The following is a 21427-nucleotide window of genomic DNA, read 5'->3' on the forward strand; positions in this document are numbered from 1 at the left end:
TTAAAGATGATACAAATAGATGGAGAGATATACCATGTTCTTGGATTGGAAGAATCAACATTGTGAAAATGACTCTACTACCCAAAGCAATCTACAGATTCAATGCAATCCCTATCAAACTACCACTGGCATTTTTCACAGAACTAGAACAAAAAATTTCACAATTTGTATGGAAACACAAAAGACCCCGAATAACCAAAGCAATCTTAAGAAAGAAAAACGGAGCTGGAGGAATCAGGCTCCCTGACTTCAGACTATACTACAAAGCTACAGTAATCAAGACAGTATGGTACTGGCATAAAAACAGAAATATAGATCAATGGAACAAGATAGAAAGCCCAGAGATAAACCCATGCACATATGGTCACCTTATCTTTGATAAAGGAGGCAAGAATATACAGTGGAGAAAAGACAGCCTCTTCAATAAGTGATGCTGGGAAAACTGGACAGGTACATGTAAAAGTATGAAATTAGGGCCTTCCTGGTGGCGCAGTGGTTGAGAGTCCGCCTGCCAATGCAGGGGACACGGGTTCGTTCCCCAGTCTGGGAAGATCCCACATGCCGTGGAGTGGCTAGGCCCGTGAGCCATGGCCGCTGAGCCTGCGCAGCTGGAGCCTGTGCTCTGCAACAGGAGAGGCCACAACAGTGAGAAGCCCGTGTACAGAAAAAAAAAAAAAAAAGTATGAAATTAGAACACTCCCTAACACTGTACACAAAAATAAATTCAAAATGGATTAAAGACCTATATGTAAGGCCAGACACTATAAAACTCTTAGAAGAAAACACAGGCAGAACGCTCTATGACATAAATCACAGCAAGATCTTTTTTGGCCCACCTCCTAAAGAAATGGAAATAAAAACAAAAATAAACAAATGTGACCTAATGAAACTTAAAAGCTTTTGCACAGCAAAGGAAACCATAAACAAGACCAAAAAGCAACCCTCAGAATGGGAGAAAATGTTTGCAAATGAAGCAACTGACAAAGGATTAATCTCCAAAATTTACAAGCAGCCCATGCAGCTCAATATCAAGAAAACAAACTACCCAATCCAAAAATGGGCAGAAGACCTAAATAGACATTTCTCCAAAGAAGATATACAGATTGCCAACAAACACATAAACAATGCTCAACATCATTAATCACTAGAGAAATGCAAATCAAAACTACAATGAGATATCATCTCACACCGGTCAGAATGGGCATCATCAAAAATTGTAGAAACAATAAATGCTGGTGAGGGTGTGGAGAAAACGGAACACTCTTGCAATGTTGGTGGGAATGTAAATTGATACAGCCACCATGGAGAACATTATGGAGGTTCCTTAAAAAACTAAAAATAGAACTACCATACTACCCAGCAATCCCACTACTGGGCATATACCCTGAGCAAACCATAATTCAAAAATAGTCATGTACCAAAATGTTCATTGTAGCTCTATTTACAATAGCCAGGGCATGGAACAACCTAAGTGTCCATCAACAGATGAATGTATAAAGAAGATGTGGCACATATATACAATGGAATATTACTCAGCCATAAAAAGAAATGAAATTGAGTTATTTGTAGAGTCTGTCATACAGAGTGAAGTAAGTCAGAAAGAGAAAAAACAAATACCATATGATAACATATATATTTGGAATCTAAGGAAAAAAAAAAAGGTCATGAAGTACCTAGGGGTAAGACGGGAATAAAGACACAGACCTACTAGAGCATGGACTTGAGGAAATGGGGAGGGGGAAGGGTAAGCTGTGACAAAGTGAGAGAGTGGCATGGACATATATATACTACCAAACGTAAAATTGATAGCTAGTGGGAAGCAGCCGCATAGCACAGGGAGATCAGCTAGGTGGTTTGTGACCACCTAGATGGGTGGGATAGCGATGGTGGGAGGGAGGGAGATGCAAGAGGGAAGAGATATGGGAACATATGTATATGTATAACTGATTCACTTTGCTCTAAAGCAGAAACTAACACACGAAGTTTCCAATAAACATGTGAAAACAAAGAAAAAAGATATAAGGATACCAAAATCTGTACTGGTTAGAGTTCTACCAGGGAAATAGAACCAGTAGGATATATAGATAGATAGATAGATAGATAGATAGATAGACAGACAGATAGATATATAGATAGATAGATATAGATAGATATAGACACAAAAACACACACACATATATATATATACACACACACGGGGACAGATACACTATTTTGCATGGAAGCTACCTGGTATAACAAAATTATATTATTTAATCCCATTTTAAAGTGCTGAAAATATGACTTCAGTTTGTCTTCAGATTAAAATCTCAAACAATGTCAAAAAAATAAATAAAATAAAATGATATACACATTGACTACCAAAAAAAAAAAACTGTGATATCAAGTTAGTCGGAGGAGAAGAGGTAACAAATTAAAGGGTCAGCTTTTTAAGGCTGCAGAAGTCTTCTTGTAGAAAGGATTGCATTGATTGATGTGGCCTGTAATGGAAACTCAGATAATGAAATAAAACCAGCATTTAAGAATTTGAGGCTGAGAACTCATTGCCATGGCAACCCTCTCAGAAGGGAACTTGTATAAGAAAATAAGATTCACTTGACTATGTCTTAAAATGAAAACCTACACCACAGTGAAACAATTAAATGCAGAATTCCAAACTTGCTTACTGCCACAGTGCCTAGAGGTATGGTAGGTCCAGCATCTCTTCCATTGGAAAGTATTACTTCTCAAAACTTATGACTCATGGAGGGAACATCATCTAGCTTTGAGGCACCTCTATGGGCATTGGATGTTTCCTACCAGTGAAGATTTACAATTGTTTTCAGTCCATAAATCACTTAGCATCACACTCATATGGAAACCACAGTGGTATACACCATTCAAACAAACAGCTATCTTTTAGTCTGCCCATAATCACAGAAAACTACCAAATTCATATATCAATTATTACTTATACTTCGTGGGAAAATCATTTTTTAACCTACATAAAATCTGGTTTATTTTCACATCCTAATCATTTTAATAAAAAAAACATCTATTTTTTATTGCATGTTTTCACTCAAAGAATGTCAAACTGGGTACACTATATTTTGTCAGTTAAAAGGAGTTTTCTTGAATACCTAATATCACTGACAAACATGAATTTATGCCTTTTAACTGATGCTGAGAGAAGAGATCACTTTGAACAGCATGGATTAGGTTCCTAAAATTGAACCTGGTGGTAAAAGAATTTGACATTGAGAAATTTTAAATCATATTGTAAAAAAAAAAAAAAAAAGAGGGAAATAGAGGTCAATAATAACATAAAAATCCTTATAATATATTTCTATGTTCACTTAAACAGAAAATGATAAAAGCAGCATGATATATAAGATAATACCTATGCTATTTTAATAACTCTACATCAGCATCTAGTGATAATGGATACAGTATTATTAACCTCTATTTACCAGCCCTTTCTCCATAAAATTTTTCCTTCCTGTCTTCAACCCTACCTCTGCCCCTGAGGTTTCACCAATATAAACAATTTCCATTTGCATATTTTAGCTAATATACATTCAAAAGGATATTCTGTATATGTTCAGTCCTCCTCCAGTGCCACAACACCCTTTTCGTTTTCTTAGGACATCACATTGTCCTAGAAATCAAAATCATTCAGTTGCTTGACTTCATGAACAACTGATTATTCATTTCTCAAGTTACGTGCATTAGAATACTGTGGTTCTAAGACCTGGATCTACTTTTTGACATCTACCTTTATCTTTTCCAATGTTTTACTGAGAAAATCTGTACCCTCCTTGACTTTTCTTTCATTTTTTTCCCTATGCCCATTTCCAGTTCATTCTATTTCTAGTTATCCCCTACATGGTGACTTACGCTTTTTGCTTACACTGGAATCAACATTCTCAAGGTTGTCAAGAATGTATACCAAAGTAAATTTGCATACATTTGAATTTTGCCCAAGGGGAACTCATGGTTGGAGGAAAATAACTGAATCAATGTTTGAAGTAAGTTGGACGGAATAAGGTACTTGCACAAACCACATCTAGGACGCATGAAAGATTGGTCAGATTTTTCACCTGAAACTCTCTATGGTAAGATCGCATGATTAAAACCCTAAATTTAAACATCCTTGGTATTAATAAAGCTGTTCTAATTAATAATTCATAGAAGAGAGCTGCCACTGTAAAATGAACCATTAGATTTATTAATTTATTTTTATTCTTTTACAACCTAAAGCGAACATGTGGGTACATATTTTTAAAAGTTACCAAAAAGAATGGATACAGGAGAAAAATTTAAGGATTTTTTTTCTTCTAAATTAATAAAAGGAATAATATTTTTTCATAGCAAAATATTGTATCCACAAATGTCACATCCAGTAACCAAATAACTACCTTATTCCTAGATAATTATGTGACTTGCTTTTCCTTCTTCTCTATTTAAAAAGTATCTCCTTTCAGCACAACTGGAAGGTCAGTGAAATATCTTTGTACCCCACTTTGTTTCCTGTTTCTCCCAACCTCCCTTCCAATTCTCCCCCAGGCAGAGGTGCTTGGTACTTTTATCCTCCTCTCATTTATCCTGCCAAAGTGAAAAGTAATTTGATAAATTTCTTCAAATTAAGGTATTAGGAAATTCATCATCTGCTGATCTCCTGAGTATTTGCATTTTAAAGGAAAATTGCAGAGAAAGAACAATTCCTGACCATCATAAATTACTCATTAATTACAGAATTTCAGGCTTCCATGGGAAGATATTTAAAAGTGATGAGAGAACAAGAGAGTACTCTCAAATCATACAATGGACATGACGATCTGGTCTATTTATTTGTCTGAATGGTCAGGAGATTGAGACAAATTATATACTTGAAGGTAAACATTATATCCTCTAGGTCTTAGGAGATATCTAAAAATGTCTTGGAACACAGTAGGTCTTATTATTTATTAAATAAATATACGATCATATTATTTGGTTTACCGCCAGCAAAATTTTGAAGAATATATTCCTTCAGAGAAATTAGAGTAAAGCAGACATCTCTGACCCCTCTGCTGTGACACCAAAGCCTTTGGCTTCATTTTGGCAGAAAAGTGTTACCATCAAATATTTCACTTATTCACAGACATTTCCCTGGCCCACTTGCAGGTAGGCAGGACGATGTGAATAGTTCTGGCCAATTAAATGGAAGCGGAAATTATGTGTGTCACTTCTAATCTGAGACAGTAAAAGGTTTATGCATGATTTTGCAAAGTTCCATGGCTGAGGAGGTTGTCAGCTCCAAAGAGCAGAGCCCAGAGACAATGCGATGCCTAATTCGCCAGGGTCTCTGAATGCAGACCACTAAGATTTTGAGGTTATTTGTAGGTGTAGCACAGCCTAGCTGATCCAGACCAGTAGAGTAATACATTCCCTTTATGGCATTTAGCACACTGCCTTATAGCCACTTTGTTACACATCTGCTACCCCACCTTAGCTAGTTACTCCTTATTTATTTTTGTAGCTTTATTGTAAAACAACACATAGTGGAAGAAACCATGATAACGTAAGAGTATTTTTTTAAGTTAAAAATTAGACTACAAATTTAAGACAGCTGCATGTGGTGACAAGATTAGTATAATTTAATTCAATTCAGTGCATCTACTGAGCAATAAGGGTTTGTGGCATGTTCTGTGCTGTCAATACACACATGAGTTGGTAATATTAACAATGATATTATTAATGATTATGAATAAGATGATATTAATCATTATTAGCAACATTAATAGTTTTAACTGCCTAAATAAACACAGTAGTATGAGATAATAGAAAATATATGTTGGTTTCTGTCCCTAGTTACTGGCACAGAGCTCCTGAAACCTTTGTAATTTCTGAAGTGATAAGAACATGGGAGCATCTTTTGTTTTAGTATTTGTCTTTGATCCCATGCCTGACACAGGGCTCCTAAAACTCTTGTAAATTTCTAAGTGATTAGAGCACTAGAAGAATCTTTTGTCCTAATGAATTGACTCTGAGTGGGCTTCTGGATGACTTGAGACATGATTAGAAGCTTGAAATTTTCATTCCCATCCCTCATCCTCCAGACAAGGGAGAGGGGCTGGAAATGGAGTTAATGATTGATCATGCCTATGTGAGTAAGTCTCCGTAATACCTCAATAGTTTGGGGTTGGGAGAGCTTCCAGTGGGTGCACACATCCACACCAGGAGGATAAAAACCCGCCCCAACTGCACGGGGACAGAAGCTCCTGTGCTCCGGACCCACCCAGACCTCGTCCTATGTATCCCTTCATCTGGCTGTTCATCTGAATCCTTTATCACATCCTTTGATAAACTGGTACATGTATGTAAGTGTTTCCCTGAGTTCTGTGACCTGCTCTAGCAAGTGAATTGAACCCAAGCAGAGGGTCGTTGGACCTTCCAATCTATAGCTAGTAGGTCAGAAGCATAGGTGACAACCTGAGCTTGCAACTGGCACCTTAATGGTGTGTGTGAAGGGCGGGGGAGGGGTGGAAGTCTTGTGGGACTGAGCCCTGAATCTATGGGGTCTGACACTCTCTCCAGGTACACAGTGTCAGAACTGAGTTAAATTATAGGACACCTAGGTGGGGTTGCAGAGAATTGCTTCGTGTGGGAAGAAACCTCCACACATTTGGTGACCAGAAATGTCATGAGTGAACTGTTCTGTGTGAGTAGTAAAGGAGACTCACAGGGAAGGAACACACACTAGGGAAGAATGAGATTTTTCCCTACATAGGAGGAAGAAAAAATTGAGATTTTTCCTTTACAAATATACTAACTGGGTACTTCATGATAATTTATTTCTGTATGAAAACATCAAGAAATGATATGATAATGTCTAGAGGTCTGTGTTTCAGAATATCAAAGCAAGAATGACCTCAGTCTCCTAAATTTGCCAAATCATAAACTGTGAAAATATCTTACGCTTGAAGTAATATTATCAAGTACTTTTATAGCGAATACATTTTCCAGTTATTTTACATCCATTATTTCAACTGATCCTCATAATAGCCTCATGATTTAGACAGTAATAATTTACTGATTCTTTGTATATGGAAACTGAGGCTACAAAATACCGACATGACTTTTCCATGGTCACACGAAGCTGATCTGATAAAAGGGTTTATGAGAAATTTTCTTTGACGTGCATATAAATGAGCTCAAGTTAACTTTATTTTCCATCTTACTAACCAGGATTTTGATACAGACATCTCTCCCCATCTATAGTAATGTCTATAAAGTGGAAGACCTGTACAATAAAAGATGTATCCAGTCATGATAACATTTCTAAGAATTTTCCATTTCCCCCCATATGACAAGGATTTGATGACATTAGCATCATTCTTTTTTTTAATGTTGGTCAAGAACATGACATTCCATTCCATATAAAGTAGAGAGCCCCATTTCCTCCTGCAAGAAATGAAAGAAAGGCAGCCACCATGGGGAACAGCATGAAGCTTCCTTTAAAAATAGAATCACCATATGATCCAACAATCCCACTCCTGGACATATAGCTGGAGAAAACTATAATTTGAAAATATACACACACCCCAGTGTTCATAGCAGCACTATTTACAGTAGCCAAGACATGGAAGCAACCTAAATGTCCATCAACAGATGAACGGATAAAGAAGATGTGGTACATATACAAAATGGAAAGCCATAAAAAGAATGAAGTGATGCCATTTGCAGCAACATGGATGGACCTAGAGATTATCATACTAAGTGAAGTAAGTCAGACAGAGAAAGACAAATACCATATGATATCACTTATATGTGGAGTATAAAAGAAATGATACAAATGAACTTATTTATAAAACAGAAACAGACTCGCAGACACAGAAAACAAACTTATGGTTACCAAAGGGGCAGGATAAATTAGGAGCTTGGTATTAGCAGATATACACCACTGTATATAAACAAGATAAACAACAAGGTCCTACTGTATAGCACAGGGAACTATATTCAATACAACACTGTAAATCAATATTGTTCGATAAAAAAAAGAAAAGAAATAAAGAAGCAAGGAAGGCAGATTTTTTTAAAGAATATGAGACAAGATATTCGATGGCAACTCCAGTCAACCATGTAAGAACACGGCGATTAATTTAGCTGGACATTTTCCTTCATATTTTGCAGATATTTTCCATCTCCATTTTTATTTACTAATATTGCAATGACTTCAGTTTAGTGCCACCACGTGCTAATTTTAACCAAGTCACGTGTAATTAACCCCTCAAAATCATCATCAAACATGGTAACATAGAATAGACCTAATTCCAATCTCAGGATGACTAGAGTATCACATTGTAGGGCATCTGATAAAAGTCAATTTAACTTAGTCGATAATTCTTCTACTCTTTACCTCATGGTAGCAAGTACAGTAACAGCAGATATGATTATTTTAAGGTCATCATAGTTAGGGATGTTTATTTTTTCTGTTAAAAGGATGGGTGATGTTTTTACACTGTTGCTAATGGGCTAGTCTCTTCTTACTTTTTACTGACTTCAAGAAAATCATTAGAGATGCCAGTGAATTTGTTAGCATATTCTCTTCACGTCACAAGGTCCATATTTCCCAAGTTGGAAACTTCTATACATATCCATTTTTCTTAGCACTTCAGCCCCATTTGCCTCTTTTAATCAATAAGCTATATTGACAAAATTTTAATTATTCCCAGAAAGTGCACACCTGTTTTGATTTTTGTTATTTTCCTTTAGAGAACAAAATGAGTCAACTGGTTTAGTAGCTTACTTTGCTCCCTCTTTGAACTTCAGCTTTCTCCTCTAAGACAAAATAGTGTCTAACTTATTGATTCATTTGCAAAGAGAAAATTTTTAAAAATCAAAGAGTGAGATGAAATATCTAGCTCTGTTAACAAGTAGGCAAAGATGTAAAAGGCGGTATAATTGGCTTGAAAAAAAAGTTGTCTTATTTTAAGCAAACTCACATTGGAAAAGGCACTTCATAATTATAATCATGCATGAAAAGTACAGCAACCATCCAGGGTTATCTAAATGTGTCTGACTCTCAATGCTCCTTCATGCAAATAATAAAACCACCACTTCTGTGAACTCGCAAGCAATGCTGATCCATTCAGCCTGCTAAGAAGTCAAGTGTTTAACTATCTTCCTGTTCCATGATTTCGGCAAGGTTAACATCTATCTGAAAAACCCAAGGGATTCTGCCCAAATTAACTTACGATTGGGTATTTACACTCTCATTTTTCTCATAGTTTTATTTTACTGGTGTAATTGAGATGTAATAAATGTAGGGCATGTTGCAAAAGAAAAGCAGGTGAATAAATACCTCCAAATCCAGCTAGAGGAGACCCCCTTTCATCTCAGCCTACTGCTAAGGAAATAGATTAGATCCACATTTTCTGAACTCTCCCATCTAAATTGATAGAACTAAGAAGGGATGTGGCATACCCAACTACAGAGTATTAGTTTAGGAAGACCAAAATCAATCTAAAAGAATAACATCTTTCAAGTTAAAACACACACACACACACACACACACACACACACACACACACTCACAAACATTTTCTTCAAAAGATAAGGGCAACAAGGAGAAAATAAATTAGATGTGATGGTTCCAGTTCTGGGACTCTATACTTTTAAATTCTAAAACAATTAGGCAAATATTTAGGGTATACAAACGAGTGGAGTCACGATAACCGACAGACTACATCACGTACTAAGGTCGTTAAACTTAGCTTTTAGAATTATAGAAATGATATTCTACCCTCATTTTGGACAAGATTGATTTTCCAGTATAAAAAGGTTGAAAAAGAATAAGAAATAAGAAGCATAAAAGTACTTACAACTGATCGGATGTTATTTTCTTTCACCAGTTTCAGAGATGATTTATAGCAATTTGCAAGGTCTTCCTTGTGGGAACCATTAATATGGCCTCTGGCTATTGGTCCTACGGTATGGATAACATCTGTAAATACAAAAGGAAGGAAAAATAGGATAAGCAAGATATTTTTCACTTTTCACATAATTGGTGCTTTATTTATTTTAGGTATTTGTGTTGGAGCTTGGAGACAAGCAAGCTAAGAAATACTGTTGATGCAAATGCTTCTCTGGTAAAAGATTTTAGATAGCACAGCTTTTTAAAGCAGGCAAATTTCCAGGAAGGTGATAATTGTGAAAAGGAATCCCCTACCAGTAAATTGTTCCATCGCTACTGGTCAGATCCAAGCATAACAGATTATAATATAAGGTGTGAATAATTGGCACGCTGGCAGAAGACAAATCCTCAGTGGGAAATAAACTGAGAAATAGTTGCCTACAAAATGAACATTCTGAATTGACATGGGAAGGAAGTACCAATCTTACACATCACCTTACTTATAAATAAGACAATAGTATCAGGCATTGTACACAATAAAGAAGGGCAAGTTTCTGGAAATATGTCAAAAGAATTTATAATAATCAGTAATAACACTAGAAGGGTTATTTTTTAATTTAATTTATTTTTTAGTACAGCAGGTTCTTATTAGTAATCTATTTTATACATATTAGTGTACACATGTCAATCCCAATCTCCCAATTCATCACACCACCACCACCACCCCTTTCCCCTCTTGGTGTCCATATGTTTGTTCTAAGTCAACAAAGGTTGTAAGAAATAGACCAAATTTTAATCCAAATTACTTGAAAATGCCTTGTAACTCCTGCTTCTCAGTCTTATCTGTTAATCTGGATTATAAACTTATTTAAATGATGTGAATAACAATAACTAATCAACTTTGATCAAAAAAGGAATTCGGTCATTAGAATATTATAATGAAAATAAATGACTTGCTTTGGCTAATCAGTATCACTTAATTTCAAAAACAGTAACAAGAGAATAAGAACGCTTTACCAAAATGCAACTATGGAATAGTTTTAAATTGCATATGAAATTTAAATAGCAGAAAATAAATCACTAAGAGAAAGATCTTTGTTAATTGTCTGCTAAATGTCGAGAGTATTATTTAATGTTGAGAAAATCCCCAAATGTTGATTTCAACTTTTAACGACTTTAAACAGTATTTAAACCCTTGTCAGATAATGTTGAAGATGATATCTTGTGATCAAAATAGGCAGAAACCTCATTAGTGAGTTTATGTAGATGTTATTTCACAGACAAACCTGGCTTTAAAGTGAGAACCGCTACGACATATTAATAGAACGAGAGGATAAAGGGAGATTAGGTTGTATTTAGCAAAAAACAAAACAAAACAAAACAAAACAGACACACTAATATTGTTTTTGTAATAACAAATAAGAGTTGCAACAGGATGTCCCAAAGCAGGTTCAGTTAAGATATGGGTTTAAAGGTCAATTAAATTTGGGGATCACCAGGTGAGATTAAGTCAATCAGTTACCTTAGTGTAGGGTTCCTCTGGACACTTAGGATGATACAATGAATTGTGAGTCTCCACAAGGGAGGGGCGTGATGAACACAGAATGCTCTGTTTCCAAAATACATTTGACTAAACCTAAGGTTTGCAGATTCCCTCATGGGCCTAAGTTTCCACAAATTAACCTGTGCCCTGTTATTCCAGGGCAATTTTGGCACCCCCCCCCCTTGCCATTGTTGAAGGTGAAATCTATGTTTTTTGTTTCTTTTGTTTTATTTGTTTTCTTAAACCTCATTCCCAGTGCCTCTGTCCATCAAATACCATATAAAAGAGCAACAGGATATGACCTTGGTTTCCTTATTTTGTGGATGGAGAAGGTCAAGAATAAATGTCTCTTATCCAGGTCATAAAGATGTGTCTACTTTTGCCAAGTGAACACAGGGCTTAGGGGCATTAATGGGAAGAAGAGAGAGAGAGAGAGAGAGAGAAGTCCATAAGGGCTGGAAATAATGACATAATAAATAAATGTTTCCTTTGCTTTCTCCCTTAGCCATCTTTCTCTACAAAACTTACATGGAATTTTTGAAAAATTATTCCTTGCATTTCTTCACTTCTCCATTTAATTTAAGTCTGAGGACAAACAGCCAATAAAAGAGCATCCTCAACATCAAAATATTGATCTCTGTTGGTTATGCGCTGCATTAAATTTACAGCACCCAAGATCAAGTATTATTATCGACCAATATCACAACCTCTCAGATCCACAAACCTATAAGGCTCGAAAGGAAATTTTCTTCATTATTTTAATTGTTTATAGTACTTATGGGTGACTCTGACACACCAAGGAGTTTCCCCTTTTCCTGTTATAAAATTCAGTCAGGAGGCCTGTTTTCTGATTCCAGCTCCAGCCCTGACTAGTGGAGTAACCCAGATGAAGCCATCCTTTCATTGGTCCCTGCCTTGGTTTCCTTATCCACAAAATGAATCAGCTGCTTAGATGATCTCTGTGGTCTCTTCTGTGCTTGTGGCATCATTAGTATTTAACCTTGTAATGGAGACAGATGGAGTACAGAATGATGTCTGGGCAGTTAAAAGGACTTTAAACACTGTTAAGTGGCTCTCAAGCGTTTTGAGTATAAGGATCCTCTTTTTCATATCAAAAGTCTTATGGTCTACCCTTTCACAGTAGTAGTTTCAAAATCCACTGATTGAGAACAAGTTAGAGAAAAACAGCTATTAAAACTTCAATGATGCTTTGTATTAATTTACATTTTATTAAACACAATACAATCTTTAGAGTGGACATATGCATGTGAGATACACGAGATACATGCATTCAATTTATGCAATTATCTTGCACAAGAATTTGTGGATTCCATGGTATAAATAAGATAATGTAAATAGAAGTGTTTCATCTGATGCCTGGTACACGCAGACACTCAAGAAATACTAATTATCAGCAGCAGTGGCATCCCAGGCATCCTGAGCATACAGGCAGGAGTGGCAGTTATCTTTCCTCTGGTGTGGAAAGAGCACCAGACAGTAAGCCCTAAGATCTGATTATAATTGTCAGAAGTCCCAGATCTGTCACTAACCAGCTGTTGACCTTGGGCAAGTCATTCTTCTCTTTGGGCTTTGGTCTTAAAACCTAAAAGGAGTTGAATAAGATGTCCTCTAAGATTCTTTGCAGCTCTCAAATACAATCCCTCTTCTACATGTCTATCAAGAATTAAGCTATAGGTTCTGAGTAGTCTAATTCACTATTTTGCAGACAAAGGAACATCAGTCATGGTTCAATTTTCTCCAACATGCCTATACAATGAAATGCAAACTGGCACCATTCCCAGAGAGAGTGGTTAACCATATCTTTCCAAATTACAAATGTAGACTCCTTTTGGTATAATAATTCTATTTCTAGGAATATATTCTATGGATGATATGCTTGGAGACAACCTAAATGTCCATCAGTAGGGGACTAGTGAAATAATTGTACATTTATACAATGAAACATTATGCTTCTGTAAAAAGGACAATGAAGGTATTTATGTATGAATATGGAAAGATATTCAGGATATATTACTATGGAAGAAAAAGAAAGAAACAAAGAAATAGAGAGAAAGGGAAGGAAGGAAGGAAAGGAGGGAGGGAGGGAGGGAAGAAGGAAGGAAGGAAGGAAGGAAGGAAGGAAGGAAGGAAGGAAGGAAGGAAGGAAGGGAGGGAGGGAGGGAGGGAGGGAGGGAAGGAGAGAGGGAAGAAAAGAGATGCAGAAATGTTAAGCATGGTACCATTAGTGTAAAAATACCTCCACAGGTGTAGAAAAGAATGCATATTTGTTTTAGTTAATATATGTATAAAATATCTCTGGGAGGATAAACAAGTAATTAACAGCAGTGGTTAACCTATGAAAACTACAAGGATAGGGCCAAATATGGGAAGAAGACATTTCACTGTTTACTAATATTTTTGATGTTCAAATTATGTGAATGTGTTACCTATACAAAAATTAAGTATTAAAACAAAGATCATATGGTTAAACCAAGTTCCTGAATTCCATCTACCATATTCCTACAACATATAAAGACTGTTAATGTGCTCTCTAAAGATGATCTTATATCACTATAAATAAGAAAATACACTTAAAAATATTTACATAATTTCAAGGGATTTAAAATAATAACTCCACTGGGTATATTTTTCTTTTATTTTGCTATTCTCAATAATCTCTTTATATAAAACAATTATTTTCAGGGTTTAAATGGTAGGAAAAATGGCATTTTTTACCTATATGGCTTATATCTATATTTAAAGTTTTACTATAATTTTAATATGCAAATTGAGTCTTAGATACCTTACAGTGAATATGTAGGACAGGAACATATTTCTCAGGTATCTCAGTTACCAAAGAATTTTGTATAATGGTCAAGAATTTTTAGAGATGAAAAGGACAGTAGAGAAAATTTAATCTATTTTCCCTTGCTCAGTGGATCCACAGGAGAAAGAATTATGCCCAAAGTCACAGATCAGTGTGGGGAGACACACTATCACAGAGACAATATGATTACGAATAAACTTTTCCCAGTGTGGCTACTTATTGAACGAAATGGCATACATTTGTATATATAAAGTTTGTCATGCTTATCATGAATTCCATTACTTTAGCCTCATACTTTGTATACATGCAAATTCTGACTGGCTATTGCTGTGCAAGAAATTACCCCAAAACATGATAACTTAAGACAACAACAACGCTTTGTTATTTTTTATGGCTTTTCTGGATCAACAATTCTGAAATGGCTCAACTAGGGGGTCTGGCATGGAGCCTCTCATATGGTTGTAGTTGGGTAGTGGCTGGCAGTGGAATAGTGTGGGTTCCAGCAGCTAAGGACCGGGCCGCCAGACATCCCTCCCTCTTTCTGTGGTCTCAGGGACTTTCCATGGGGGCCAGTTTGGTTTCCTTATGGAAGCCTCGGAACAGTCAGCTTGCTCACATGACAGCTCAGGGCTCCAAGACCAAGTGCGCCAGAGGTGGAAGCTGTGTTATCCTTTCTATCCCAGCCTTGGGAGCGACACCGTGTTACCACCACTGTACCCTGATTTGTTGCAACTGTCACAAAATTCCACCCATTTCAAGTGGAATCACGCAGACTTCACCTCTTGATGGGAGAAGTAGCAAAGCATCTGTGGACATGTTTTAAAACGGGCACAATGAAGGATTCCCCAGACACCTGGGGCTTTTTGGGGGTTAGCATGTTTATCAAATACCAAGTGTTGTGGTAGATAAATAAGATATCATAGTAAAAACTGATATGATTATTTCCATGCAGTCATTCATAAAAACAGTATGGAGGTTCTTCAAAAAATTAAAAATAGAACTACCATATGATCCAACAATTACACTTCTGGGTGTTTATTCAAAGGAAAGAAAAACATCTCAAATAGATATCTGCACCCCCATGTTCACTGCAGCATTATTTACAACAGCCAAGAGATGGATATAACCTAAGTGTCCATTGATGGATGAATGGATAGAAAAAATGGGTTTTATATATATAAACAATGGAATATTATTCAGCCATAAAAGTGAAGGAAATTCTGCCACTTGTGATAAGATGGATGGGACTTGAGGGCATTATGCTAAGTGAAATAAGTCAGAGAGAGGAAGACAAATACTGTATGATCTCACTTACATGTAGAATCCAAAAAAAAAACAAAAACCCAGCAAACTCATAGATACAGAGAACAGATCGATGGTTGCCAGCGGCTAGGGGCAGGAGGGGATGCATGAATGGATGAAGGAGGTCAAAAGGTACAAACCTTCAGTCATAAGATAAATAAGTCCTGGAAATATAATGCACTGTATGGTGAATATAGTTTCTAATACTATATTGTATATTTGAAAAGTTGCTAAAAGAGTAGATCTTAAGAGTTCTCATCAGAAGAAAGAAATCTATTTCCAGTATGAAGTTCTCAGACCTATTATCTTTATAAGTCAACTGCTGATTTAATTAAAAAATCACAGCTAGAGAAAGACTGAATATGAAATGAATATGCTTATCAATTGTAAATACAATCTAATTTGGAGATCACAATATGACTGTAGCTCCTAGACAGAACTGCCTGGCCCAGCACTAATTTTGTTGTTTCTTCTGTCTTAAAGTCCGGCAGGAACTTGTAGGCAAAGGAAAGGGCAGGGATGGCTGTTACAGAATCAGCAACGTATCTCACTGTGAGCAATGAAAATAATGTTGTTTCCCTAAATTGTCCAGCTCCACATTCCAGAAATGAAGAGCAGCCTTCATGCACTTGAAGCCCTTTCTTACACAACCGAGGAAAGCCAAGAAAACAGCAATGCGGTCTATACATTTAATCAACATCTCAAATGCAAGCCCTGGAAGAGGTATGCAAAATGGGATGGCAGGTCGTTTTGTACTTTATCTGACTAAAGTGTGGCAAGACAAATCGAGCCTGATTTTGTTCATCTATTTCTGAAATCAATCAGCCTATAAATCAGCTCTTTTGTTTTGAAGCTATAACCACCACCTTGTGCTCCCCCCACCTCGTTCTATCCTGGGAAATTAGTCTGAAGTCTATAGAAAAGGAGGGTAGGATGGAAGGTTGTCTTTGAAGGGGGTGCCGGAGGGAGTATGCGTTCATTTCCAAATGTGTAAATTGAAAAATGTGCAATTGAAATGCCAAATAAATATTGAAAGCAGGAGAATCATTTACTAAGATTCGATCGGACTTCCGCGTGATAAAACAAATGCGGCAAAAACATTCTGCGAAAAAATATTAGCATAATGAATTTTAAAACAACTGAGGGAACACATATAGGTTGCTCTCATCGTTTTCCATCTGAGAAGCAACTGTGCTACATTCAAACTGTTAATGAAGAGTCAGACCAAGAGTAGAATCAATTACACGTTGCTTTCATTCACTCCACTCTTGTATTCATAAGCATAATCGGTCCATCTAACAGACTGCATAATGATGTTGTGCCCTGTCAATCATATTCAAATTGTATGAATTTTAAGGAGAAAAACCAATGCATGGAATTAAATTGATTTTCTTTTCTAGAGCTACAACCACAAAACCAAGCACTAAAAGTATTATTTGCAAATCTTATTGGCCAATTTATATGATAAGCACCACCAATCTGCAACTTGAAACAGAATACTTGAAGTTCGGTTAACGGGAAATTGAATTACCACCTGATAGCATTACAAAGTAAATGCTGTCTTTTTTCTCCATTTAGGTCAATGTTTTCAGATACACATTTTCAGAGCTTGTTTTTATTATATTTCAAGAAACAATCAATTGTCCATAAGATGTTCCTTTTCAATCTACAGCAGACATCAGTTAGATTGGATTTCAGCTGCAGCATGTTTCTAAATTTGGATTATTCTCTCATACATATCTTCAGCTGCATGTTTGATTTCTTTCCATGTTCAGAAAGACTAGTCATACAGCTTTGCGCATGAGTTTGGGATAAGCCAGCACTTAACAATGTTATTTTCTAGTGCATTTTCCTTTGAGTCTGTGAGTTGAGCCTGTTAGATTTCCCTCCAGTGTTCTTGGTTATAAAGGGCTTCTAGTTCACCCTAGTTCACCTCTCTTAGCCTCCTTGGTGCTGTGTTTCCCTAAATGAAATGTCTACGTCTATGTCTACGCCTAAGATTAAATACACAGTAGCTAAACACCATTTGCATTTGACAGCTGATAAAGGCACACTGAATGCACTGTCAAAGCTTGAAGTACACCCAGCTCAGTTTGAGGTTTGAATCCCATTTTTACATTAAAATGTGACAGTGTTGCCATGTTTTGGGCATCTTGTGCTGACGATATATTTCATGTTTCCTTGACTTCAAAGTTGTGAAGTTTTAAGCTTAAGTTGTGAGGGTCAAGTTTTAAAATAATACTTGAGCAATTTCTACCAAAATGTTATCCTCCATATTAAAAAAAGAAAGAAGGGAAGAAAAGAAAGAAGGAAGGGGCAAAGCTCATTTTAAATTTTTTACTAGCTCTACCTCTTCTGCCAAAGGTTTATTTTAGGTCAGTCCTATTGATGGGACTGTGTCCTATTTCAACTGGACACCTACACATAAGGGTCTATTTGCAATAATACAGATTGAAATTTGTATAAAAGGGATATCCTGTGGTCAGCCATTTATAGAATCTTGGAGATTCCACAGGGTATTGGGGGCGTCTGCATTACAATAGTGTTATTTCCAACAGAGAGGGGTCTCAGAGAGACTGTGGGAAGCTGAATTTTTTGCAAAATTCCAACATTTCACTATCATTTTAGAATGAACCAAAAGAGAACACATCCTAGAAGGAAGTGAGTCAAATACATGGCATTTTTAATACTTCAATAGCAGGGGTGAGAGGAGGTGGAGGTCCGGATAGACAATATGACTTTTTCAAGGAAAATAATAATAAGGTCTTTGTTCTGGTTCAAGGGATGGATGGCAATTGGCAGCCTTTTCAGAGAGATGCAAAACCAGTACTTTATGAAGACACAAGAGGAAAGTAGGCTTTAAAAATTCTATGTAGTGAGTAAAAATAAATGAACGTCAGTCCCCTCCACAGGGTAACTCTACAAATGTGGAATCTAGGCTGGGACTGAAGTGTGCAGAGGGGTCAGTGTGCTTGTTTGTCAACAGCCTTCCTTTATAGCTCCCTTGCCACCACAAGTATGGACTAGAAAGGCTTTTTTGCAATCATTCACTTAGTCATTCTCTCCTTTTTTAAATAAATAAATCCACTAAGTGCCAGGTACATAAGGTAATTGCTCTGTTCACTCACACCAAACAGGTCTTGTGTTTTTTCTGACTACAGGCCTTTCCTGGTGTCAAGAAAGCACCTCCATCCTTGCCTCTCAAGATCCTTCCCATCCCATGAAACTCAAAAAGAAGTGACCTTCCTTGAAGACATGATCCATGAACCCCACTACATGAACTAAACTGAACTCAATTCTCCTCTTCTGGTCTCCAATAACACTTTCATTTGACCATTTACATGACTTTTAACATGAACATTTCTGTACACACAACTAAGAAGATTCCATCAGTCAGAGCTCTCCAATAACACAGCATTCTGCCTGAGGAGGCAGGGAATTTCCTGTCATCAGAGGCAAGCAAATATGACTATGTATGCATCGAGATTCCTTCTAACTCTGTGATGTTATTCTGTGTCTCCTGTCTTCATGTGGAGACTACGCTTCCACCGCAGAAAACATGACCAATCTATGTCTGAGTCTCCTGGCAAAGCCAAGAACTCTATGGGAACAATTGCCTAATAGATTAGTGAATTTGTGAGTGATTCAGTAAAAGTTGGCCTGATATAGTCAATCTAATCAGAGATGATAAACTGGATTAGAGGAAACAATGAGGTGAAATGGACAGACTAGACTGAGCAAGCAATGGAATGTAGTTTGACTGGTTCAGATCATTCAACATAAATTTTTATAGAACTAAGAATCTGTTTCTTCACAGAAAGACTTAGCAAAGCCTGATCAAAGATTTCCTAATAAATGCACTACAATTTAAACACACACACACACACACACACACACACACACAATTCTAATACCATCACACTTTTTAGTAAAAGCTATAAGATTCTTTCCCAAGACTTCCAACAGAAAAAAAAAAAAAGTGTGCAGTGACTCCTTTGCCTTTTTCTGCAAGAGATAATTAAATGCATTTTTAAAATGTGTCACTTCCCTCATCTGCACATGGTTCATTTTAGAATAAATTGGCTTTGTTCTAGAGATTGGTTTTGGCTCTCAAATCACACAATGGAAAATTGCAGATTCTCTACATGTCTTCTCAAAAAATTAATGGGATCACTTTTCGCGTTTCTTTAAAAAGTGACATTTGGGTATAATGAACCCACCTCTCCATCAAAATAAACCAGGTTTAATTTCTCCCTGAGACCAGTACATTCATAAGACTCCACTGGACTACAGCTACTCCATACATTTACACCTGTACTCTCTTCTGGGTTGCACTTTCATGGTATAAACATCCACACAAGGCTCTACATCTAATTTTCTAGAGGAACAGTTCTATTTAGAAAAGACAACTGAGAGGGACAGAACATTTTAAGAATGAGATTAACATTGATTCTAAAAGAAAAAATACATGGAAATTTCTATACTCTGAAGTTGCATTTTTCATGAGTTCACTTATACGAATTCAACAATATGAACAAGGGGTTAGGAGGAGTGAGAATGACAAAATATTTAAATAATAAGGACTATTTCACTAAACATTTCCACAATGAGTGTTTGCTCTCGCATGAACATGAACTTACATTGCTGGACTCCAAGAGATCAGGCTGCATTCCCACCTACCTCTCAGACATGATTGGCTCTTTGTGCAAAACAGAAGCTGTTTTCAAACGTTTTGGTTTTGGAACCTCTTTATACTCAAAAATAACTGAGGACCTGTGAGAGCTTTTGTTTTGGTGGGTCATATCTATCACACAAGAAAACAAAAGCACATATACAATTAACTATCAGGAAAATGATGCTATCACATGTCATGTAACCTCTGGAAAACTACACTGCACACTCAAGAGAGAAAGAAAGTGAAAATGCAAATAATCTCTGAATATTATTATGAACATGGTATTGACCTCACAAATCCCCTGAAAGAGGTATCCCTAAATCACGCTTTGAGAATTGCTACACTAGAGCTTCTTTCTGTGCAGATCTAGTAACTAAAAATAAATATTCCCACTTCTAATGGAAAATTGGCACCATTAACTACTTCATCTGGTTCTCAAGTTTGAAGAAACAGTGATCTCTTTCAACTCTACAGGGAAAACCAGACGTACTGGTCTTGTTAAGAAATGGTATTTCTCTGTTTCAACTTTTGTATGAGTTAAGGGATTTTAAAAGAGTAATCTTAACTGAATGCAATTTTTGTCTTTAGGATATAAAGATTCTCAATCTTTAGAACTTAACTTCTCTTTCCATTTCTGTGAGACAGTGATCAGATCATTTCTACTCGCCAGCTGCTTGAGAATAGAGATGCTCTTCTTAAATAAGCAGTTTGCTTACTTAAGACTAGTCCAGATCTAGTAATTAATACAGATATCCCCTAAATATAAATATCCAGTCCTAGTAACTAGGACTCAAGGAAGAAAGTCTAAGATGACTGCTACCAGATCAGTTGATTCTAGTAGAGAAGAAAATGGCAGGCACAGCTTTTTAAACAAGAATCCTACCAGACATCACAGGATAAAGCAAAGACAGATCCTTCAGGATCACGCATTCCCAAGAGAAATCATGACAACGGTTTCCTTCCTTATGCTTCCTTCTTCATAGAATGAGTTGGAAGCTACTAAAGGGAAGGAGACCAGCTAACATTAAACCAGGTTGGCAGGAATGAGAAAGGACACAGATAATTCAAGAAACTTAAAGGTTCTGGCCAATTTTGATGATGGTTTCAAGGTGGGTGGGAGAAAAGAAAGGGAAGAGTCAAAATTCATCCAAAGTAACTCCACTCTGGGTGACTGAGGGGACGACAGAAATGGGGAAATCAGAA

The 21427-nt window shown here is 36.6% G+C and overlaps 1 pseudogene across 1 annotated transcript in view; it reads right to left on the minus strand.

Moving 5' to 3' along the window:
- The window catches only part of LOC309973445 (ADP-ribose glycohydrolase MACROD2-like), a 794489-nt pseudogene extending 784590 nt beyond the window's left edge, over positions 1-9899 (minus strand). The window contains exon 1 of the transcript XR_014327208.1: positions 9846-9899. The product of XR_014327208.1 is annotated as an ADP-ribose glycohydrolase MACROD2-like (transcript). The remainder of the gene's footprint in view (positions 1-9845) is intronic.
- Positions 9900-21427: the final 11528 nt, after the last annotated feature.

The sequence above is a fragment of the Leucopleurus acutus genome (assembly GCF_964270905.1).
Source record: "Leucopleurus acutus genome assembly, chromosome: 16".
NCBI lineage: Eukaryota > Metazoa > Chordata > Mammalia > Artiodactyla > Delphinidae > Leucopleurus > Leucopleurus acutus.